This window comes from Cuculus canorus, chromosome 1 (genome assembly GCF_017976375.1).
Source record: "Cuculus canorus isolate bCucCan1 chromosome 1, bCucCan1.pri, whole genome shotgun sequence".
NCBI lineage: Eukaryota > Metazoa > Chordata > Aves > Cuculiformes > Cuculidae > Cuculus > Cuculus canorus.
This window is the reverse complement of record NC_071401.1, coordinates 30,776,489-30,801,655: the sequence shown is the minus strand read 5'-3', so window position 1 is coordinate 30,801,655 and position 25,167 is coordinate 30,776,489. Positions and strand designations below refer to the sequence as shown.

Here is a 25,167-nt window from a genome sequence, read left to right as displayed (position 1 = left end):
CATCAAGTGCTTTCAAATGAGACGAGCTTGGTGTTACAAGGACTTGATGTACAGGAAGATAGCTTGAAAAATGGAGCTTTATTTTCATCACAAAGTTACTGTTATCACCTTGATGGATGAAAAGTTGATCAGAAACACTGATCTAACTGCTTACTGTGAGTCTTAATATCTTCATTTTAGTATTTCATGCAGATAGAAAGTGATTAAACACAAAGAATGATATCACTGAGAGAGGGGTTGCCAAAAGTATTGCACCATTGTCTGTATTTTGGACAGCAGGCTCCTGAGCTGAATCTTTAGACTGAAGAAAGAGCTCCTCTTCATTTTCTGGCCACTTCAGTAGGTGACGTCTCTGAGTGTTTCAGCTGCAACAGAGCCCATGCAGAGCGAAAGGTGTTAATGCTGAACTCCACGAAGGGAAGCTGAGTGGGACTGCATCCCTTGTAACCCAACATTTTATGTTTACCCATGTAGTGTGTCCAGAGTGCCCTTTCCCTCCATCCCAATGAAGGATGCTCCCCTTTGGAGGCGATCCTCTTCCAGCACATATACAAGGGGAACGAAGAGCTAAATTCACAGCCCTATCCTCCTTTGGTGGGAGAGGACTGCCCAGAGGTAGTGGGGCAAGGAAGAGCAGGTGCAAGTTCTTTATTATTCCGCATACTGACCTTGGGTTGTTGCCACCTTCCTGAAGAGCTACTCCAAATGTCTGTTCCCATTAGCAATACGTTTGTGGCCATGTATAAACTACATAACATTTGATTTTGCCTGCACCAGCGAAGACAGCTTGAATCCTTCACCCTGAGGACACAGCCCCTAACCAAGCACGAGCTCCTGATGACGTGGGACTTGTGTTTCAGAGCTGACTGGTTGTGTTTGCATCCTGTGGAGGACAGGAAAGCATACCAGTAGGCTGGGACAGTCACACTGGCACTGAGCACGGCTGAGCTCCAGCAAAATCATGTCCACCTCCAGGGAAGGTGGGAAACCTGAGTAACAACAAATAGCAAAGGATTTTGGTGCTTCCCTCCCCAGATGCCTATTTCACGTTAAGTAAAATGCTGTTTAGATAAAATCAGGAGCTTTGTATTTGTATTGACATTTAATATAAATGTTTTGAAAAGAAATAGTGTTTCAGAATGAATTTGTGAGTGCTCTTTCTTGGCCTTTACAACAGCATTTCAGTCTTATCTAAATGCTTTTCAGAAAGGGAATTTCATTAAGATTCACACAAGCAGGAAATTTGCTTTTGAATCAAATGGTGATTTTTCCACCTAAGAATTTGTGACCAGTCCCAGCAGCCGCCCCAAGATTATCTCCACCTGGCAATTTCCCTGCTGCTGCTCCCCAAGCAGGTGGTAAGGCAGGAGGTGGCCAGGCAGGGCCACCACAGAAAGTGCTCACCTTGAGCTGGGACCCCACGCTGGAACAGATGCAATTGCTGCAGCTGGCAAATGATAAATCAAATTGATCCTGAGCCAGGATTTTAATGGTGATGGACTGGAAAGGAGGGCTGTGTGGTGGCTGAAGTCATGCCACTTTCTGCCCAGTTGAAGCAGATCTCAGTACAAGGGCCCAGGTGGTCCTGGGGATAAATGCAAAGCTGGATGAATCCAGAACCAACAACTTCTTGGACCCAACTGCCATCTTTTGTCTGCAGTTGGACCAAATTTTTTATTTTTCCTGTTCAAGAGTCACTGTCACGACTTGATGCATCAGGTCAGGGATTGATTTTTGGTAATAATTTTTGTCCTGCAATAAAAACACTCTACAGAAGTTGAGTTGGCTGGCCTCTGGGACAGCAGCGAGTCCCAGAAGGGCAAGAAAATCCCTGGGTGGAGCATGGGCTTTGTGTGCATGCACATTCCCCTCTTCCTATTGCACATCTACATTTTCCGAATCTCCCTGGACATGGTAATTTATTTTGGTCTCGTAGCCTTTATGCTAAAACAGGTCCCCTATGCATGCGTGTGTGGCCATGTGTGTGTGGGAAATAGCATTGTCAAACTGCAAAGGTGAGAGAAGCGCAGCATGTGGGGGAAAACAACTCATACATACAGTGTACAGATACGAATCAATACTCTACGTCTTGCGACAGCCTGGGTCGGCGGCGCTGGGCACTGGAGCATCCCCACAGCTGTAGCATGCAAGGAGTTTTTATCATTCATGGATGTATTACATTGAGTTTTTTGTGGCTAAGTGTGAAGAAGTTGATTCCCACTGGGTTGTGAGAGCAGCTCAGCCACCCCCAACACTACCTCGTGCTGCAGCGCAGAAAAAGCAGCAAAAGAAAAAAAACTGGGACAAAAAATTACCTAACTTTGCAGCTGTGATATGCTGCATTACTAGCCAAAGACAAGCCTGAACTGGTTTTTATGTGAGACAGATGACCTACCCACAGGCTGTTGGTTTTCTGTTTTCCTCCCATCAAAGCTATTGTATCCTTTTTAGAAATATCAGAGTGGTCACTCAGCATTGCCATTAATTTATGGCTGTTGGGAGAGGCAGGGATGGTCATAGAATCATAGAATCACTAGGATGGAAAAGACCTCTTAGATCATTGAGTCCAACTATTCCTATCTGCCACTAAACCATGTCCCTGAGAACCTCATCTACCTGTATTTTAAACACCTCCAGGGATGGTGACTCAACCACCTCCCTGGGCAGCCTCTGACAGTGCCTGATGACTCTTTCTGTGAAATTTTTTTTCCCGATGTCCAGTCTGACCCTCCCCTGGCGCAGCCTGAGGACGTTCCCCCTTGTCCTGTCCTCTGTCACTTGGGAGAAGAGGCCAGCTCCCTCCTCTCTACAACCTCCTTTCAGGCAGTTGTAAAGAGCAACAAGGTCTCCCCTCAGCCTCCTCTTCTCCAGGCTAAACAACCCCAGCTCTCTCAGCCGCTCCTCATAAGACTTGTTCTCCAGCCCCTCACGAGCTTTGTTGCTCTTCTCTGGACACGCTCCAGAGCCTCAACATCCTTCTTGTAGTGAGGGGCCCAGAACTGAACACAGTATTCAAGGTGCAGTCTCACCAGTGCCGAGTACAGAGGGAGAATAACCTCCCTGGACCTGCTGGTCACACCGTTTCTCATACGAGTCAAGATGCCATTGGCCTTCTTGGCCACCTGGGCACACTGCTGGCTCATGTTCAGTCGGCTGTCAGTCAACACCCCCAGGTCCTTCTCTTCCGTGCAGCTCTCCAGCCACTCTTCCCCCAGTCTGTAGCACTGCATAGGGTTGTTGTGCCCCAAGTGCAGGACCCGGCATTTGGCCTTGTTAAACCTCATCCCATTGGCCTCAGCCCATTGATCCAGCCTGTTCACATCCCTTTGCAGAGCCTCCCTACCCTGCATCAGATTGACATTTCCTCCGAGCTTAATGCCGTCTGCAAAATTGCTAAGGGTGCACTCAATGCCTTCGTCCAGGTCATTGATAAAGATATTGAACAGTAGTGGACCCAGCAATGAGCCCTGGGAGACACCACTGGTGGTAGCAGCCTGCCCCAGACTGATGGCAAGGTGGTGTGTGGCTGACGCTGACGGAGCGTATGGCCCATCGGTGCTGCTAGGGATCATCCCAGTGCTGCGCTGTGAAAGCCTATCTGCTGCGTGATAGGTGAAAGATTGGTGTGTCTGCAGGAGAATGGTAGGACTGCAGGAGTCTGATGGCAGTGTTATTGCAAAAGCTCTTTAAAATGATTTCTAAAAGCCAATTAGACATTGAAGATGTCCATTAATTAGTCTCAACACAGGGAGGACTGGTAAAATTGAAATGGGATTTACTGGTTACCCTAGTTCCAAGCTTACTGAAGGGAACTTTTGGAGACTGAGGGTGAGGAGTCAGAAATTAGTATTTGATGGCTAAAAGGCCAGCAGTTGTCACTAAAGCCACCAGTCACCTCATATTACAACTTAGACTTCAAGAAAAAAGGTCATCTAAGTCATTCTCTAGTCAAGAGCACTCACTGGATCTGAGAAAAAACCCATGGCCACGTATTCAGCCTTGGCCAAGATCCTTACACCAGGATCTCTGGATAGAGGTCACTGGCAATTGAGATGGGGCTATCTCCAATTGCCCTCACGCTGTGAATGCTGTCTGCACCCAGCACCTTGGCACACAGCGTGAAAAACCATCACTGTGGTGGGCTGCAGCACAGCCCTCCCTCCTTTTCATGTACTTTCACTGGAAAAAAAACCAACAACAACAACAAAAAAAAAACAAAACAAAAAAAACTGGAACAGAAAAACGAAGATGTTTTCAGCATATCTTACAGCCCTGGGGTGCCACCGTGGTGGGTTTGGGCCAAGTTGAGACCCAGCATCACCTCTGACCCTGCATTTACCAGAGGTGGCCTTCAGGGTGGAAGCAGACCCCGTGGCTGTGGCTCCCAAAGGCAGCCCTGATCCCCAGATACGTGCTGTTCTACAGGATGATGTAGGTGAACAGGGCTTCCTCGGTGAATGTGATGAGGATGACCATGTTGCCCGATTGTAGCTGAGAAACAGGTAAGGGAAGATAAGCCCACAGAAAGCCCACAGCAAGCATGCTTTGGGAGAAAACCATCATGGGACCATGTCTGGAGGGACATGACCCAAGCCTCCTCCACCCTTCAGACAGCCAACCCCAAGGCAACTAGCTCTATAGAACTCGTGGTCTTGCAAAAGTGGCATGAGTTGCAAAGCCAGCCCAGGAAGCTGAGGAGGGTCATGGTGACCTGCCCTGAAGAAGAGCATTCCCATGGCTGCCTCTCCCCTGTCAAGCAACATAGCTACTAGATATTAAACACGACCACTTCCATCTAGGAGCAGGACAAAACCATCTGTCCATCAGGATAACATCATCTTACAGGCTCAGGAGAACAGCAGCACCAAGCAGGTGAGAGGCAGGTAGGGGACCCACGAGGGAGCACTGAGGGGATGCTTACCTTGGACACAGGGGACAGGGATGCTCTGCCCCAGACCTTCCTCCCCCTGCAATAGTACCAACCCAGAGCACTGGCAAGCCAGACTCTCACATTTTGCGCTTTCCACCTAGCCTTGGCGGTTTTTTTTTGTTTGCTTACTTTTTAATTAAAACCTTTTAAATACCTGAAAAAAATTATCCTTCAAATTCTGTGTCTTCACATTCCATGTACAAAGCTCAGCTCTTCTTATTTTATGTTATTAGCTGCTCTCTGATGATACAATTTGCCAAGAGCCCTCTTTCCATTAGACACACAAATAATTTATCCTGCAACTTACTGACAAGAGAAATAGAAACATTCCTTCTCTAAGGGCTTAGCTCCAAGCACTACAAGGGAGCTGTGTTTAATGCTTTCTAACAGGAATAAGGAGAATTACTCCAGAACAGAGAACAGCTTGGAGAGGGGGGAAGCAGGGAAATCTTTCTGTTGCCTTTTAACATCATTGTTAAAAGCAGCTGCTAATTCTCAAGTGCAGAAAGGGGCTATGCTTGTGTTTTGTCTGTTGTGGAGACTTGAGGGACTCGTCCACAGCAGCTCCCAGGTGGAGGCATTTAATACACATGAAGTGTCTTACTCAGCCCTAACTGCAGCACTAGTTTATAACCTGAAGATGCACATTTTGGCTCTGCAGGATGGCTAAGAATTACTTCCTGGTGTAAGGGATGGAGTGGGAAAAAAAGCAACAAACCGACAATAATGTTCCTGCTTTCATTTTTCAGGCTTTTTATGAGGCTAAAAAGACAGACAGTCCCAGGCAGGAGGATTTGCTACCTCTATATAATGCACTTCTATCTCAAAAATAAAAAAGCCAACAAATTCACTGATTGTGTGATAAATCACAGGTAATTTTCTTGCACGCCTGCAGTAACTGCAATGCCATCTGTTTTGGGAAGGGAGAATCAGTGGAGGAAGGAGAGAAGCCGTGCTAGAGGTGGTTGAGCTGGCATGAGGGTCTCATCCAGCCCCTGGCTGATGGAGCAGACCCCCACTCTCTGCTTCTCCTCTCTGGATCTCTGGAGACAACAGGCCTTGGGGAGCTGCTTCTCGTGGTAGCTGGGGTGGAAGAAACATCCCATCCTTTGTTGGACACAGTGGTGACGTCCCTATTGATGAATTCAAGGCTGCCTGGACTCTGTAAAGCTTTTGCCTGTGCTGTTAAGTTGTTGTACTGGGGCTTGGCTTGGAACCAGGAGCACTACCTCTAGTGATTCCTAGCTGAGGAGCCTGGATCTGACCTCACTAGACAATCTGCACAGGGCAACCTGTTCTAGAGCATAAGAGATATGAATGGTATGGGAGTGAGTAGAGGAGGGTCTGAGTATTCAGTGTGGGTCAGGATCACTGGCTTGGGGAGAGATCACTCATTTGTGGATCACAGCCTTCAAGCTGCATAGGATGCTCCATAAGTAAAATCCTTTATACACGTTCACTATCCCAGTAAAAACCCAGGGACATTAGATTCAGCTTTCCACCTCAGTCATGAACATCTAATTAGTTCTTCAAAGAAAAACAAGCTGGGTATATCCCATAAACTTAGTGCACCCACTGAAAATCGTTCTCATGTTCTGCTGAATCAGATTCTTCTCCATATCTTGAAGGAGATACCTGAATGTGCTTCACTGGACACACAGGACTCACGGGTTATCAGCAGACACACTATGCAGCTCTCTACAATCCCTGCCTGAAAAGCAACAAGAAGAGATCCAACAACCCCCTTCCCTTCCCTTCCCTTCCCTTCCCTTCCCTTCCCTTCCCTTCCCTTCCCTTCCCTTCCCTTCCCTTCCCTTCCCTTCCCTTCCCTTCCCTTCCCTTCCCTTCCCTTCCCTTCCCTTCCCTTCCCTTCCCTTCCCTTCCCTTCCCTTCCCTTCCCTTCCCTTCCCTTCCCTTCCCTTCCCTTCCCTTCCCTTCCCTTCCCTTCCCTTCCCTTCCCTTCCCTTCCCTTCCCTTCCCTTCCCTTCCCTTCCCTTCCCTTCCCTTCCCTTCCCTCTCTAGGTAAAAACTCATGATATTTTAATATCTTAAAAAATATCTTAGGATCATCAGACAGGCAGGCCACTTAACACAAGATGGGAACCAGTTAATTATTACCTTTTGCAATTGTAGTGGTAGAGGATTAAAACTTGTTCATCAGTGTAGTTGGATAATAGTGCAATTTATTAGCCTGACTTTTGAATGAAGAGCTGGACATAAAATTAAATTAAGAAGTACCAAGCCAGCAGTTTAGAGATACTGCCAGTAATTGGGAGGAAATTAGAAGGAGTTAGCCAATGGATGAACTCAGTAGGTGATATTTGGGGTACTGACCATGAGACACCCCTAAAGTCCCTCTTGGGGCATGTGCAGAAGGTGCAAGGAACAAGTTGCCATTTATTATAATTACATGTAAATATGTGATTACATGCATGAATAAAGTATGGGTTTGTGTAACTTGGTGTATAAATGATGGTGACAAAGCCCTTGAAATGTGCTTGATTTCAGAAAACAAAAATTTTCCAAGCACCCAAGGTTTGCACAAACCTGAATAAACAATGTCCCTCTTGATGATGTAGTTATTGGGTTACTGCACACTGAGTAAAGGATCCATATTTTGGACAAGTACGCAACAGCATCGGTTTTGAGTTTTACCTTCTCCTGATTTAGCTTCATACATTTAGAGCCAAGCAATCAAGGCTGGCTCCAGCAGGCAGGAGGACAGGTTTCTTCCCTCTCCTGACTGTCTTAAGCACCCTGGGAAGAGTGGGAAGTGGTCAGGACATGTCTGCAACACCCCAGGTTGCACTGTTCTGGTCTGCTCTTCTCCTTGGAGTTTCCCCCTCACGTTGTAGAGGCTGGAGTCAAAAGGAGAGTTCCGAGTACCACCATTTTTGACTCAGACATTAACTGAAGAACAAAGTTGGTGTGAAAATGTTGCATTTAAGGAAAAAAGAGCAAGATGGCATTCTGTGGAAACTCCACCTCTGGACTCTGTCTGCTAGGGTGTATCCTTTTTCTCCCTGCCCCATAACCAGAGAGAGGCTTTCCACTTGGATCACTGCTTTGGCTGGAGGAAACGTGTCCTTCTCACCTTCACAGCAGTGTCACTGGGACACGTGTATAAAGAGGGGGAGACTGCAGATGGCACCAGCATAGGCATGGAGCGTCCAGGAACAGATCCACACCTACTCATGACAAAGCTGCTGGAAAGCAGTGAGGCAGAAATGGCCTTGGGAGTCATGGTGGACACCAAGTTGACCAGGAGACAGCAAAGTACTCTTGCCCAAAGGTGATTGCCAGTGGTACCCTGGCCTGCAGTGGGGCATTGCAAGCAGCCTGAGGGAGGTGATCCTTCTGTGCTGGTGAGGCCATGCCTGCAGCGCTCTGCCCAGGTCTCGGCTCTCCAGTATGAGGTGACATGGACATACTGGGGACAGCCCTCAGTGCTCCTCCCTGCTCCACGTCCTGTGCAACCACTGGTGTCAGAATGCAATGCTTTATTGCCCCAGCACTGTGCCAGAAACAGCCTCTGTTGCAGCACAGAACTGCACTGGGGAGAGTCAGTCTCTTGCCCAGCAGCACTGCCCAGCACCAGGACCTCCCTTGGCAGCCTTGCTTGGGGTCTCTGGGTACTGTCCTGGACCCCAGCAGCATGTCCCACACAAGCCTTCTCTGGCCATAGTGGGATGAGCCAGCTGAACCACTGCCACCACTCCAGGTGAGCTCCTCCCAGGGATGGGGGACACAGTGGCACAACCAGTCTCCACAGCAGCCTCCTTTCTCAGGCCCAGTGCTGTCTGCTTTGCAGGTTCAAGCCTGACTCTGTGCAGCGGTGCACGCCCATCCCAGCATCACCCAGGCCTTTCTTCTGCCAGCGCATGCAGGTGACCCACGGCCATGTGATGAAGAAGAAGGACCTCTTCCTCTTCAGGGATGCCTTGGCCATTGCTAAACCCGGTAGGACACGCGGAACCCAGCTGCCTTTCCTCCCCAGACCTGGCCTTGGCATCAGGGCAGGGACAGCCAGGGAGCAGCCGCTGGCTTCCAGCACCTGGTGTTGGATGCACCCATGGGTGCTGGTGCTCCCATGGCTGTGGGCACCTCTTGAGCAGGAAGAGCCAGCAGAGCTGCTTTGCCCAGATGTGACCAGTCAGCACCAGCCCAGCTCCATCCCCCGCACTGCCACTGCTTTCCACTTGACTGCCAGGCAGCTTGGAAGTGCTGGAAGGAGAGGGAAAAGGAGACTTGGATTTCACACAACTCTTTTCTGCCCCTTCCCTCTGCACAGGCCACCAGCAGGAGTGGAGGGAGCTGAAGTTACCCATCAGCCTTCCACCAAGCTCCTGCTGAAGCAGCTGAGTGGCCGCAAAACGGTGAGTGTCCTTACTGTCCCCATTCTGCCCCCAGACGCTGCTCCCGCCCTGTATCAGACGCATTGCTTCTCATCCTCTGCCCTTTTCCCTTGCCCAGGTGACGATGCTATGCGCCAGGAGCCTGGAGAGGCTCGCTGAGGACCAGACAAAGGTAAGGGTCATGTGGGGTGCAATCTTGGCTGTCCCCACCTCTCACACTTGGCCAGGGGCTGATGCAGCTCACCGAGGGCTCTTTCAGAGGGGCTGCTCAGTAAGTGTAGCGTATTTCTTGCAGGCTGGTCTTGAGCAGCTGCCACCTCTTGTGGCAGCGAAGGCAGCGAAAGCAGTGAAGGTGGACTTGGCCTCTTGGCTGGTGAGTCTGAAGAAGACAGTGGCAGGACAGTCCTTCTCTTCTGTTGCAGGAGGGCACTGGTACTGCACTGGGACTGCTGCTGCGCTTCCCACAGAGCACATCATTCCTCATCACTCTATGGCGGGAGAGAGCTGAGCCCCAGCACCTCTTGTTCCCAAATGATGCCTTTCCCATGTGCTTGCTTTGGCAGGACATCACTGAGAGAGTCCAGGAGTGCTTCCCTGGTGCTTCCCAGCCAAGCAACTGTCCTTCTCTGTCCCCTGCAGGACCTGATGACTCTTTTGCATGAGCACAGGCCATCCACAGAGGGGATCTTCTAGCTGTCGGCCAGCAAGCGTGACTCCTGGGAGCTCAGGGAGGCCCTTGACAACAGAGTTGAGGTCCACCTGGAAAGCCAGTCACCTGCACTTTATCATCAAACAGGTCCTGGTTTTCTGATCGTTAAGCTTATGTTTCTTAGAGGGCAGAAACTCTGCCCTTTGGAGCAATTTTTATTCCACTGTCAGAGAAGTGGTACTATCTTACTTTCTCCCTCCACACCTGCAGGAGTATCAAACCACCTTCCCAGAACATTTTTCTAGAACCTGTGGGCCTTTTCTGGAAGGTGTCTTGCCAGAGAGCTGACAAATCCTCCACTGCCTGGCTCTAAAGGATGCAACAAGAAATTACCTGGATTGGAGAGGAGAGAGAAAGGTGCTTAGTGTGACCCCATGGCTCCAACGTGCAGTGCTGGACAGGGATGAGGAACCCTTCATTGAAGTGGTTTACTTTCTCCTCTGAATTAATTTCACCCTCATCTTCAGAGCGAAAGTGATGGTCGCCTGACTCCTTTTGCCTACAAATAACAGCAGCAACTCTCCAGCTTCTTCCCCCAGACAAGGATACCCCCAGCAGAAAGAAGTGCCCCTCATTTTTGTCCTTCTTCCACCAACCCCCCCATGAGGCACTGATGCAAGGTGCTACTGTCTGGGGTAAAAAAACACCACCAAAGAAGTTCCTGTCATCGTAATTCCTGGTTCCTCTTGCTAACTGGCCAGCTGGGTCTCACTTTGCTCAGGTGGAAGTCAGTTGCAATCCCAGCATCCTCACTCTCTCCTCCCATGGACAACAGCTCTTCATCTGATTCCAGACTTGGACTCCTCTGGGCAAGCTCAACAGGGTTACATGTGACTTTTGGCAAGGAAGAGCACCCAGTTAGCTCCTATTTGTTCAAAGTGGCATCTCACAGCTTTGTTTGCAGAGAGATTTTCTTAGAGAAATGCTTCACCATCCATTGCTTCCTCTCTGTCTCCTCTCCTGGCATCCCAGGACCTCAACACGCCTCTTTGTGCCAGGTGCCAGCTTCAGCAGGAGAAAGGGCCACCATAAGCCTATCTGTCTCTCACTGGTCTCATACAGTCTGGTGGACCAGACAGATGTATATCCCAGTAAATGGCATCACCCCTGCATCTATTTGTGCAAGGGGAGAGGTTGATGTATTGGTTAAGCACAATGCAATCTATTCTCAGAAATGCCAACTGATCTCCAGTGGCGCCCTGAGAGCTTGGAAAACTGCATTTTTTAGTCTTCTTGGGACCTGACACTTCAAATTTGAGAGGGAAGGCTGCTAAGTTAGCCTAAACATTGTCCCATGCTTTTGAAATATTCATAAATAATCTGAAAATAGCAGTGAGAAGGGAGAGGCGAAATTTACTGATGATATTCAGAGTGATTGAGGCAAAGGGATGACTGCGAAGAGTTGCAGAAAGACCCTCATGGCACTGAATAAAAGGGTAATAAAATCACAGATGAAGTCTGATGTAGGTAAATGTAAAGTGATGTGCATGGGAAAAGACAATCCTAGCTTTATGTATGAAATAATGGGCTCTGAGCTGGCTATTTCCACTTGGGAGTGAAATCTTCAGGTTATAATAGATAGCTCTATGCAAATGTCAGCTCAATACTTGATTGCAATCAAAAAAAGCAAACAGAAAGCTAGGAATTATTAGGAAAGGTAGAGAGAGCAAAACAGAAGAAATCATTATGCCGCTGTATAAATCCATGGGCTCCCATCTCTTGAATACTATTGTGCAGTCCTGATTCACCAATCTCAGATATGATACAGAAGAAATGGAAAAGTTACAGAGGAAGGCAATTGAAGATGATCAAAGGCATTAAAGGACCTCCATTCAGGGAATGACTGAATAGATTAAGACTTTTTATCTTGGAAGAAAAAAAGACTGAAGAAGAAATATGATTGAGTTTTGTGATGGGAAGAGTGGCGTGACTGGAGAAACAGCTGTTCACATTTTTCAGTGCTCTTCAAAGGAATGGAATGATCATCAAAGCAAACTATCAAGTGGCAAGTTCAAAATAAACAAATGAGATTTTGAACTGTGACACTCCTTGCCATAGGGTACAGTAGATCTTTAATGCTTGAGTTGGTTCAACAGGTTGTAAACTAATCTATGGAAGAAGAATCCATCAATGGCTGTATAAATGCAGAGGTGGTGTCTACAGTTCAGGAGGTTCCCGAGTCACAGACCACTAGGGGAATGGAAAGTATTCTGGGAAGTATAAACAAATGTTTGCTCTGTTTTTGTATTGCTTCCTGAGCATCTGCTGGCTTTTATCCAGGGCAGAATGCTGGGCCAGGCGCGCTTTGGGGCTGACCCTTTGCAGTCAATCCCAAGTTCTGCATTTCACGTCAGGCTATTTATCCCACTAAGGCAAAGCAACTTAAATGTAGGCAAAGATGTCTGCTGATGCTGCTGTCACTGTTTCTGACACAGTCCCTTACATCACAGAGGTAGAGCTGGTTGGTGGCATACCGGCCTGAACACACCAGCTGCAATTTTCAGATTAAAACCACTTCCAGCAGGACCCACAGACAGGTGTATCCCTTTTTCCTTTAGGCCCCAAAGTAAAAGCCTTTGTAGGCCAGCCACATCAGAGCACCATGGACCACTTCTCATAGGGCACCCCTACTGTGGAAGACAAAGCCATGACCTCTGTAGCTGCTGATGGGAGCCCTGAAGCAGACCTTAGTGACCCAGGCAAAGCACCAAGCCACCTGAGTGCTGACTATCCCCTGTGAGCACGCTGACATATAGCAAAAGGCACACGCTGCAGAAGCCAGGCTCACACCATCTCTTCCCATTGCCACGTCTGTGACCTGAGGACGCCTATCCAGTCCACTGTCTCCTGCATAGACAAGCCTTCTCTGCAGACCCTCAGCTGATGGCCAAGTTGTTCTGAAACATGGCACACCATGCTACATGCAGACCTCTAATGCACATCTTGCCATGTTGGAGAAATGTGTCCTGGCAGTGGCTGTGTCTCAGAACAAGGACGTTTTATGGCAGTCAGTTCACCTTCCCCCAGCCTGACCTGGATCATCTTGCTTTTTATTGTTCTAAGACACCACTGAAAGAGAGAGGCTCCTGTTCCGCTTGTGATGCGTGGTTATGAATGATGGGAAAGCAAAAAAAAAACCCTGAATGGTCAGTTCAAATCTGAGTGATTCACTCAGTTTCCCCCATGTAAATTAAAAAAAAGCCATTTGGATGCTCTAATGACACAATATATAACTGTCTTTTCTGGCTGAAAACTCACCACCTTAATGACAGGGACATTTGTGTCTCTGTGCACTTAAGATTGCCTTAAAAGCCATGCCTTGGCTTTTTACCAGCTGATGGATACAAACTAGGAGCCTCACTTTGTGCCTCCTTTCCAGCTAGAAATGAGAATGAGAGATAGTAGCTATTACAAGGTAATCACACCCCAGGGGGAAATTCCTGAGCTCAAGTATCTCTGTTCCCCAGATCAGGTTAATCTCCTTGTGCTCTGCTAGCCCTCGGCAAAGATTGTCAAACCAAGCTGGCTTGCCATTCTCAGCATTTAGGAGCCTGCCCTATTTCTGGAGGCTGCTGCATGGACCAAGCAGCCTCATGTTGACATTGCATGCTCGGTAATGTGGAGGGAAGGCTTATTTTCTGAAAACCTACCATTTTCAGCCATAAAACCTAATAAAAAGTAAATGTAAGGCCAAATTCTATTGTTATTGACACTTGTGCTATTTTGCAGCAGCTCTGGAGGCGTCATAGTGATGTAAGTTGAAGCAGGAGGACAATCAGATATCTGTCTAGTCAATTGATCTGCAAGAGAAGGAGCACAAAACCTTCTACTACACACACTGAAGTAAATAATCTGATAGTGACTATTTTTTGGGGAAAAAAAATGACCCACATTTCTTGTCCCTAGGTTTCCATTAGGAAGGAGTCCCTGTTGTGTTTGTCTCTATAGGACAGAGAGGAAGACAACAGTACAGTGTGAACTGATAGTACAGGATGAACTGCAAATGGACAATGGGCAGGAGAACCCAGCTCTTAGCCGCAACCTGGGGAAAACAGGTGGGTTCCTTTTCTTCTTCTCTCCTGTTGTGTCTGCCCTTCTCACCCATTCCTCCTCCTTGGGTCTCCACATCTGTCACTGGCTGGGGATCCTGTCACTCTTAGGGTGCTCTCTGGCACCATAGCTGAGCAGATGAGCAAACTCTAACCCAGTTCCCCACACGTGGGCTGGTCCTGTCTCGCTGGTGCTGGAGGGAGTTTTTAGCCACAGAAAGGCAGAGCCCTGGCGCTTGAAGGCCTCACAAGGCTTCTGGTGCAGCATCACTGTCTTAGGCTCCTCATTCCCGCAATGGCCTCGTTTTAATGTATTTGCACTGAATAATACATATTTCTTGTGAAGAAAGGCAAGTATTTCTGTGCAGGGGAAACTTGGCAGCTCTGAATACTGAGCAGCTATTTCCTCAAAGCAGTAGGATTCAACCTGGTAATAAACCTATTAGCATTAAAAGGAACTGTCTGAACGTCAAGCCAAGTTCGATAAATAAGCACTAACACATTTAGAAATAGCTTAGAAAGGGGAATTAAAAGTTTTGCTGCTAATTATATTTCTTATTTTAGATTTTCTGTCAATTCTATCTCTTCCATTCAGATGAGACAACCATTTGCTGCCAAGATGAAGGAAATGAGATGGCCTGAAAGCTGAGGGTGAGCAAAACTCACATAACAGAGAACTAACGTGGACCTCAGTTCTTCTCGCAAGCCTCTGGAAGTTCCCTAAGGATGGGGTCAGCAGATCATTTGGTCAAGAACCCTCCAACCTTCTATTACGGTGTGTCCCAGATCCTCTTATACCTCTTGATCCCACCACAGTTGGGAAACACCAGGGGATGATGCAGCTTTTTGTGGGCCATAGCTTCTTCTCTGACTGCAAAGTATCAGAGTAGTGATGAGGAACCCCGAGAATCTGTGTGTGAATTTGGCTTCTTAAAAATCATGTCATAGGATGATGTTTTATGGGGCAGCAACCTATATATTGTACTGCAAGACTTGGCCCTTGCCTCAGAGCTGGGGAAATCACTGCCAGAGGAATGTCATTTGGGTTGGATACCTGCGGTAGCAGCAGGGAGGGCTGTGTCTGGCCATAAGAGGATAAGGAAGGAAAGGATTGGCTCATCTTGTGAGCCGAAGCAATGCAGTGTGCTCTTCAGGAGGTGGGTGAGCAGAAGCAGGGAGTACAGCTTGCTGGAGGTGCATTTTATAAGCGCATTCAGAAATCAGTGCCAGTTTTAACAACCAACTCTACTTCTCCAGACTCAACCACCTCCAGTGCTGCCTGAATGGAAGCAGCTTACCCACGTCTGGTGCTTTGATGCAGTAATGACATATAACTGATACTGATGGCAAAGGCTAATCCGCTCTGCCCTGTAATGTCCCCAGTCAAATCATGCAATATTCTGTTATTGAAAAAACTCATTTTTGCCCCTTCAGTGGTAATCAGTGTATCCCCTGAAGCAAAAGGCTTGATAGCCCATGTAATTTGCAACCAAGCTAAGTGTAACTGCAGATGTTAATCCTATTTATACAAACGCCTGACAAGCAATGTAGGGATGGAGGGATGGGCTGTAAAGCGGTGGAAAGTTCAGTGCAGGGTTTTTAGAAATTCTTCTGCAGATTTCAAGCAATTGCACCCCAGTGATGGATGGCCGGGAGGTTTGGGGCAAGCAGACGGAGGTAGCACAGGCAGTGTCTGCACTTGTGCCCCACAGTTTGCCTGGTATCTGTTCTGGGAAATGCTGGACCAGACCTCACTGTGGGGCATGTCCCCTGCTCCATGCTGCCACTCTCTTCCTATACAAATGTGTGCCAAAGCTTGTTGTGAAAATAAATAACTTAAAAAAAAAAAGAAGAAAAAAAGCAAGTATTTCTTTCTGCCCTTTCCCCTTTTGTCCCAAGACTGAGCACTTTTTATCAGAAACAGAAAGGAAATGCTTTGCAGTCCTAGATTTTTCTTTCACATCCTGATTCCTCTGAGGACTGCAGATATCTAGACAGAAGAAGAAAAGAGGAGTTACCTTCTCTGCACTGTTTTATCACAAGACTTTCAATGAATGACCAGGAGCGCTGCCTTGCTGAGCCTGTCTTCTCTGCTCTCTGGAATTAGCCACTCTTCACTTCACTGTTTTCCTTTTGCAATTTGCTAAATTTCTTCTCTAAGTTTTGCTTCTAATTTATATCAACCTCCCCTTTCAATGTCCCTCCCTCTCTTTTCCTAGCTTTCTTCCAGTGCTTCCTCTCTCCTAATCCCAGTTCTTGTTTTCCTGTCTTCCCTGAGGTCTGTCCACCTTAGTTTTTCGTTCATACCCCCATTGCTATCGATATTTTTCCCTTCTCTAATCTCATATTTCTTGTCCTCTTTGACCTCCCCAATTCCCAGTTTTTCTTCTTTCATCAGCTTTCCCAACTGCTTTTTTTGTCCAAACCACCAGTTTTTCTTGCCTCCTGCAGTCCCTGACATCTCATGCCCACCCTGCTCAGATGTGGCAGAACTGAAACCCACTGAAACTGATGAGGAAGGCCACAGGAGGAAGGTCTAAGGGATAAGGTTGGTGCTCCTAGGCATCCACTTCGTCCTTTCCTAGAAGCTTGACTGAGAATGGCACCTCTGGAAAATATAGTTATGGACCACACTGAGTTTGTTGTGCTTTGTTTTCCTGCTGTTCATCTCTAGGGATATCTTCCACTTGGGCAAGAACTAAGAGCCCACACTTATGGGTGCACACCAGTGCATCTCTGCCTGGTTACACTGAGTCTTGTTTGCCTTTTAAAGCAAGGCATATTTCTACAGCTGCAGAAGACCTGACTGTGGCCAAGAGTCCCCGCTCGCTGGGTTTTAGCTGCAGAGTCTAAGGACAGCAGGGAGGATGGGCTGGCAGTGAGTGTTAATATAGATGGAAAAGAGCTGACAAGCATTTGGGCACTTTTTCTGCTTTCTTTCAGACCTGAGAAAGAGTTGATAAAGCCAAGAACATTTTCCACCCCACCTGTATACTACAATTTGTCTAATAATAATGTATTTAATTTGCCTACAAAATTCACTCTTCTGGGCAATTTACAGCTGTAAAGCTTGCTGTTTTCTATTCCTGGCTTCTTTTTGAAGGCCAGGTCGTGCTGCTTATATCAGTGGATGCACCAGACACGTTACAGCCAAGTAAGCACTGCTGTAGGAGTCTTCACATTGTGGTTTTTTAGACTCGATCCTCCATGCGCTTAAATTGATTTTACACTGATGGCACTCCTGGGACGCCCAGGCAGCTGCTTCAGGTTTTTGCCAGTTTAAGTCAGATTAGGATCAAGCCCAGGAGCTTGTGTGCCTTGCAACAGCCTACATGTCGCTGTGACTTTTACCTCAATGACCTCCTATCTGGGTTTCCAGAGGACAAAGAATAAGACTGGGATCTCTAACTGGGATGCATGCAGAACAGACTGCTAGCTATGGGAATGGGCAAGCAAACCCAGATGAAAATAGGCAAAACTGTTTTAGGATCTGGTTGTGATACACAGGCCAGCAAGTAGCATTTTGTCCTTTAGGCATCCCTGAGACTGTGTGCTGAGGATGGTCAGTCAAAAAAAGATGTATTAAAACCAGAACATCAATGCCACTCACCTTGGTCTTCTGGGGGCTTAATGCTGCTCCTGCCACCCACAGCCTCTGAGCTCTTCCTCTAGTCTTCTATTACTGAAACAGCCTAAATGTCATGTCTTAGTTATAGAGTGATTTTAGTGGATAGAAGGGTGGGAGAGGGAGGGGGATTAAATTTACTGCCTCAGTGACTTCAGATCTGAAATAAATCTCCAATTCAATGATAGATCAATAACACCAAGATTGGGTTTAAATTATTAACAAACTACGAGAAACGAGATAATTATTCTGAGTCACAGCTCTCTAATGCACTGCACATTTTTTTTCCTGAGACATCTGCATTGAAGCACAACCTGCTTATCTCTTGGCAGAAAAACTGTAGCCAAGAAGTGAATGCTTTTTGTTTTGCTAGCTAAGCATTTCATAAACCCTCGTGGGCTGACACAGCCCAGTGACAAAGTTGTGCTTCTCTCACAGAGAAACTCTTAGGCCAGGATCCCCTAAAACTTTTCAGTATCTAATGTGACCCTGGAAATTAATGCAATTAATTTGGATCACATTTGTGAATGGTTCAGAAGGCCCTCAAATGTCCTTCTGAAATTGGATGGCTGGAGATGGAGAAATTGCATTAGCCTGAAAGGAAACTTTGGCCTTGAAAAGTAACCTTGGGTTGCTGGTGGCAGCTTGGAGGGTCAACCTCAGGACTGCAGGAGACAGGGAAGGAGCAGATTTCAAGTATTGTTGGTAGCCTGCAGTGACAGCAACACAGAAGCACTTGTGAACTTCAAGTGAAGTTCACTTCACTACCTCTCTTTGGGCAGTAAGAGAAAGAATTCATCACTCCAAGGAGGCCTATTAAAATCAAGAAGCTGAAAACTTAAGTATTCCTCCACTCTGGGTCACGACCACCTATGTTGACTGAAACAAACTACGCTGATGCAGCATGCGCTGCAGGTGTTGAGCACTGCTAGGCATCCTCCTACCTCCGGAAGAGTCATCTCTCAGCTCCAGCATCATGGGTTAGGGCAGTGATGGAGAGCAAGTCTGGCTTCAAGGGGCAGGTCACTGCAAAACTGGCTCTTCCCTTCACCTTGACACAATGGGCTGTGGTCATATGGGTTCAGAGCACTCTTGATGATTCTCATCAGCTCTTGGGCTGTCAGGTGAGGTGCTGAGTTTTACCCTGGCTTACCAGGAGGGTACCTTAATAGGAGAGGAACAGAACTCTTGATGTTGGGAACAAGAGGCATTTATCCCTGTCAATGTGCTTCAACCGAAACAAAATTTCTGCTGAATAAGGCCTTCCTTGTAATTAGTATTTTATTTTTTTTTGTAAACTAATGCCAAAAAAGTACACTTTAAGAAAGAAATCTGCAGTTCTGAGTACTTGGGATGTTGGACAGGACTGTTTTACTTACCATGGTCCCTGGCAGCCAGGTACTTGTCTAAATAGTTCCACTATGTCTCAGTCATCTTGTCCTTGACAGTGAGCCTTCTGCTATGGCAGGAGATGAGAAGGCCCTCTACATGCCATCTGCAAAGAGGCAACACTGAGTACGATCCTCGGAGGTGGTTCATGGCCACGCAAGTTTTCCCAGCTGTTTCCAGTGATTCTTGGTGGCATTATTTTTGGCAGGGAGCACTAGTGATCTTACATGATTTCTGGCTCAAAAGATGTCAAAGTTAGGTTTTGTAGTGTTCAGAAGGGAGAGATGTACTCTCAAAGCGAAGGGCAGCAGAGTGCAGAGGGGTAACTGGGGCTTTCCAGACCCCCTTCCACTCTTTATGTCCAAATGTCTGGCAGGGTATGAAATCATTCTCAGCCTATGACATGGAGTTATCAAGGTGTCCAGCTGCTTCTGTCTGTGTAATACAGGGAGAATTTTTTGATTGCAGCTGTGATATACTAATTTAAAGATGCCCATGGCCTTGGAAAATGAAAAAAGGCATGAAAAAAAAAAGAGGCTGAAGACACTGTAGTTAGAGTTTGACTTGATCTGATTCAAGGGACGGAGTGAAGGGTTTTTGATTTGTTTTTTTTGTTTGTCTTCATTAGTAATTCACCCGAGCCTTTACACATGACTACTTTTTTATTAGTTGCCTATGAATTTGAAAGGATTCTGGACACAGTGCACACAAATTAATGTATCTGTGGATGCAAACCTTTAAGGAATAGGGGCAGCAGCAATGTTCTGGTGCCTCCATCGCGTATTTACTCTCTCTGCTCTCTCTCTCTCTGAGGTAGCAAAATGCCATCATCTTCACCTTACACATGAGGAGCAAAACCCAGTAAAGGGCTGTGTGCAGGTTAACTGGGACTGGTATTAAACCCAAATGTCACAGGAGTTGCTGGGACTGGGGTGCTGGTGGGCAACTCGGGCTGCTCCATGGGTCAAGCTGGTGTTTGCTCCAGGACGTGATGTGCTCAGACCAAGCAACTTGCCTGTGAAGAGTCTGGATTCAGCCCCAGCAATGTGCAGGCAGCAGGTTGCATGATGTATTCACTTAAAGAAATTTTAAGACATCACTGTGAGGAACTGGGCTGTTAGGTCTCCTCCAGCTTCCACAGTGGCCGCTCCACACCTTGCAGGAAGGCACAAATCTCTCAGGCAGGTTGGAAATTAATTTTTCTTGCATTTGTGTAGTGACTTTCTGCTAGCCTGGAAACCACAAGACTTGATTTCCCTTGATACTGCAAACTCAGACCACAACATTTTCATAATTTGGGGAAGAAATAGAGCCTATGCTCTTTCTCAGGCTGCAAGTTATGAATTTATAACCCTGTAATAAAAAAACCCCACCTTGCTGCATGTTCACATATCACTATAACAGCCTTCTCTTAAACAGGTGCTTATACCCATTTTCTTTGGTGTCGAGTGTATGTGGCAACGTCTTTAAGGAAAAAATCAAAAAATCCTTTGGATATTCATATGAGGAATGTTATCAATGAATAGAGTGCCATTTAAAGTACACTGCGGAAGACTGTGGTCTTTATTTGTCTCTTGAACAGGAGCTGCTATTCAATTTCTTTTCTCTCTCCTTCTCTCTGTGTGCAAGGAAAATTAGGTATGTATGTCTAATGTTCATATCCCAGGAATGAGCAACATCTTCAGCCACTGTAAATCCATGTTGCTGCAGCAGCATTGGTGGTGTGAAAGGTGGCATTATACTGATTTACCCTGGCTGGGGAATGGGACCTCCCTTTCCTCTCCAGCTGGAAAATAAAAATCACACGTTGCAGCTGCTTTGAGAGATGCTGCATTGGATTTATCTGTCTAACAGCAACAAAGAAAAATTAAAAAAATAAAAACTCTGCAGAGACTGGCAGCATTCCTTTTAATACAGCAAATGTTGAGGGGCCAAAAGACAACCCCTCGGACAGACATAACTTCCAGTTTATTGACAGCAGGGGGACAGCAGCGGCTGTCAGGCTGTGGCTGTCTCAGGCATACTGTAAATTTCCAGTTGTTAGGTGTTCCTGCTGCTCACCTGCTGATGGCATAAATACAGCCTAACGTGACTGAATTATATAGAAAACTGTTACCAATTACTCTCCTTACTTGGATTCCTTCAGCTTAGAGCCAATGGGCTGAGTTGATGGGGAATCTGTCATTGGTGCTGGAGGAGAAAGAAAAAGCTTTCTTTAAAAAAAAATAATCCTTTTTGTGTGTGTGTGTGTGTGGAGAAGAGTGGGGTTTTTTTTTTCCTTACCTTGTGATTTCTTGCCATTTCATTATTTTGTATTTCAGATAAAACCTTCCCACCTTAACGAGGAACATTTTTCCCCATCGGTTTTAGTGGTATAATAAATTGTGGGAGAGCGAAGAGAAAGCTCCTAAAAAATGAACTGTAAAAGAGTTGCTAGTGACTGAGGGTGGGATTTGCAGAGGAAGAAGCAAGAGTTACAAGCTAATTTGCTTTGCCTTTCCACTGAGGTTTCATCTGTAAGCATCTTGTGTCTCTTTGGGAGGGCATATTCCCAAGTGTGTTTCACCTTCACTTCACCTTCAACAGGGTGAAGGGGACTGGGTCTGCCCCACTATGGCATGATGCTACAAGAATAGGGAGGAAACCAGGAATTTTGACCCAAACACCTTATACAGGCAGATGAGGTGAAATGAGAGGTTTTGCCAGAGCAGCATCTTTCTCCTCCAGGTTTGTCTTAGTTCAGTGGCCACAGGAAGCACACAGAACACAGCAAACCTGGGGTCTGTTGCAGACCCCATCTACTCGGTTAATTGTACATCTCAGCTCAAATGCACTGTCAGATAAACCACTGCTTATGCAACTGACCTCAGTGCCAGCATCTCAAATGGCGTTATTTCCAGAAAAATTAGAGATGACAGAAGGAGACCTGTAGGGCATGCAGAGGTCTGGGAAAGAACTCGGACAGGGAAGTATTTGGAGAGGGCAGTAGGGTGATAGAGAAAGTGGCGGAAAAGAAAATGTGGAAGAGTAAGAGACATGGAAAAAGAGAGGCATGGCTGTCACAAGGAGACAGGAAAAGAACTGAAATGAAGGTTACCATTCAGATTACATAAGACAGTCATATAAAAGAAAAAAAAAAAAGAAAAGCAATTTTAAAAGGTCAAAAAAGCTCCGCAAATCTGTGTTCTGTCCAAATTCTTGAAGACATTAACTGTTCACTCTGGGTCCCTAATGAAGCACTCCCATATTCGATTTTTCGTGATAAATCTACTTGTGTCTAAATACCAGCCATCTCCTGAAACAGACTGAAAGAAACTTCATACTTCATCTGAATTTTAAATTGTGATGTGGAAATCCGACAAGTGATTGCCTGGGATAGCACTGAGTGAGGTTTCTGAATGCATTTTCTTCCAGTCACTTGTGACTGTTTCAGATCCTCAGCCTCCTGCAGGAACAGATTCATCCTCAAGGATGCATCTCACGCGTATGTCTGCTAAGAATACTTGATTTCCACATGGAAAGCTCTTAAAAAATAAACCTTACATGTGCAAACAGTCAATTTTTCTTATTCCTGGGAGCTGGCAAATTTGCATTGAGAAAAATGCAAAAGTGAGAACAAAACACTTCTGTTGCCTCCCAAGGAGGACCAATACATGAATTCTCTAGGAAAAAGGTAACCCTTTGCTTCAAGGGTTAACCTGGGTTTTTCACAGCAGCTGTGTATTTCTGGTTGTGCTAAAGCAGGCTGTGAAAAGGCTGCTTCCTATAGCAGGTGGAATGCGTGCTCATAGCAGATTCAAACTGAAAAAAATGTAAGAAGTGCAATCTTTCATCCAAAAACATGATTTATAGGATAATGCCAAGTTGTCCCCCTTAGATCCCAGTTTGGGATCCAGTCTCTGTTGTAGAAAGGTGCACTCTCTCTGTGTTGGGAGCCAGGCAGTTGCCGTTCCCCACAGCTGCTGTGTGGTTTGCTTCAAGCGGCTTTCGAGGGGGTTAGTTCTCACCCACCCACAGGAAACAGCTGTGACCCTGTCCTGGGTACAATCACAAGCCACATCCTGGCTTACAGACAGAAGAGATGGGCTGCGTCAGCACAGGCAGACAGATCTGAAATGGGACAAGTTCTCACCACCCTTAAAAAAGTGGGTTTTCTTCCCTGTAGTTTAGAGAGTTTTCCTTTCCACGCATTAACTACATTTTTGCCCTTGCTATCTGCCTCCAGACATTGGCTGGATTGTTTGATGAGCTGTAAAATATTGTTAAAACCAGGATATATAAAAAAAAAGATAAGCATAGGTTGAGATATCTAATAAGACACATCATTGTCTAATATTAATTTGCTGTTATTTACATGCAACAGAGCGGCTTTGCTCCAGAACAAACTAAACCACAGTGTTTCAACTTTGAACATCTTGAAAAGTCAGAAGTGCCACCTAAAATGGATATGTGGGTTTTATGTTTACACTCTGCCTTGGCTTCACTCTGCTTTTGTTTAAATAAGTTATTGGTAAAATCCCATTTTTTCCAGCTGGGGCACTTAGACTAATACCTTGCATTAGTGACGAGCTCTCTGACAAACTCCATGGTTGGTGTTTAGCTCTGGGTGCTGGTGCTCCTCTCTGTGCTCTCACAGCTGGATATCTTTGCCCAAAACATAATGCAAACCAGCTGAGTGGTGCACACAACTGCAGCTCATGCTGGCAGACAGGGAAGGGCAGGCACACATTGCTCCTCAAAATTCATCACCATTTTAGGTGCCAGTGTATGGTACTCACATTTACCATGTGCAAACAGAAACATAGAAAAGATCAAGGGTAGCTGTCTGAATTCTCTCTCCTTCCCACTAACAGATTGCTGAAAAATACCTGTTAATAGCTTATCTTTCCTTGAAATTTCTTCAGAGGTCTTCCAGCACACTTTTTTGTTGGTTTTGCTCAACTTCGTGGGAAGTGATGAGGAGGCTTCTTCAGTCTCTGCATCCCAGATAATCTCTGTGCTGCTTTTCCTAGTCATTGCTTTGTTGAAGAGAGCAAGATTAGTCTGCTTAATATGATCCCATATTCTCTGCTTATTGAAGGCTTCTTTAGAAGCTGTGTATGTCTTTTCCAGCCTTTTCATATTTTCCACTGTGAGAGCGGCATTGGAATCTGATGAACCAGTCCCAGAGGGAAATATTTTTTGGTTGGAACTGGTTACTGCCAAAACTTGACAGCTTGCATCCATTAAACATATCTGCAATGCATTAAGGAGATGAGAATCTTCAGCAACAGGCAAAGTCAATTCATCATTCTGGTAACAAAGGAAGGAAGAAAAGAGAAATCCCATTAGTCATTTACTCTTGACGGGCATATTGATTGATGTAGTTAAAATGTTCACACTAAGATAACCTTATTAGATTGAAAATCACTTTCTTTTCCAGAGGATCTACTAGGCTCCAATTCAACAAAGCACTTAAACAAATACCTGATACTAAGGGCATGCCCGAGTCCCATTGGTGGGATTTTCTTAAACAGTTTCCACCTAATACTTAAATGCTAAATATTAAGATAGCTAAAAAAATCTCATAATGTCTCTCTGTGCTTGGATATGCTCAAAGTTATGCAACAAAATACCTCATATAGTAACATGCAATGGTACCCTTGTCCTCATGAAGGCTGTAGTAAAGATTGCATCTGTGATTTCATTACTAACCCAGTTTGCTTTGGCTGTAAAACACTGAAATTTGCTGTGTGCAGGCTGGGACAAAGTGCTCTTTTTGTATTCATTACTAGTACTCAGACAAATTATTTTGGACATTTTATGCTATGTGCTGATGAAGAAAAAAAATGTACAGTGTAATCTATTGAATCTGTTTAATTGGACTTGCTGTTGGCCACTCAACCATGCCAATTAAATAAAGACAAACAATAGCAGCTCTCAAAGGACTTACAGTGAATAAACCCAGGGTAAATGCCATATGATTTTTATTATTTCATTATTCTGTATAGTTGTGTGTTTGAAACATAAACTAGCCATAAAAAGCAACTTGCCCTCCTGTTTGCAGTGTCTGGTTAATTTTGTCTGCATCATCCCTTCGTCCATGATGGGATGGACGAAGCCTGTTTAAT

General features: G+C 45.9%; 1 pseudogene; it reads right to left on the bottom strand.

Moving 5' to 3' along the window:
* Positions 1-222: 222 nt before the first annotated feature.
* Positions 223-24,290, bottom strand: LOC128850940 (uncharacterized; annotated as a pseudogene).
* Between the last annotated feature and the right edge of the window lie 877 nt (positions 24,291-25,167).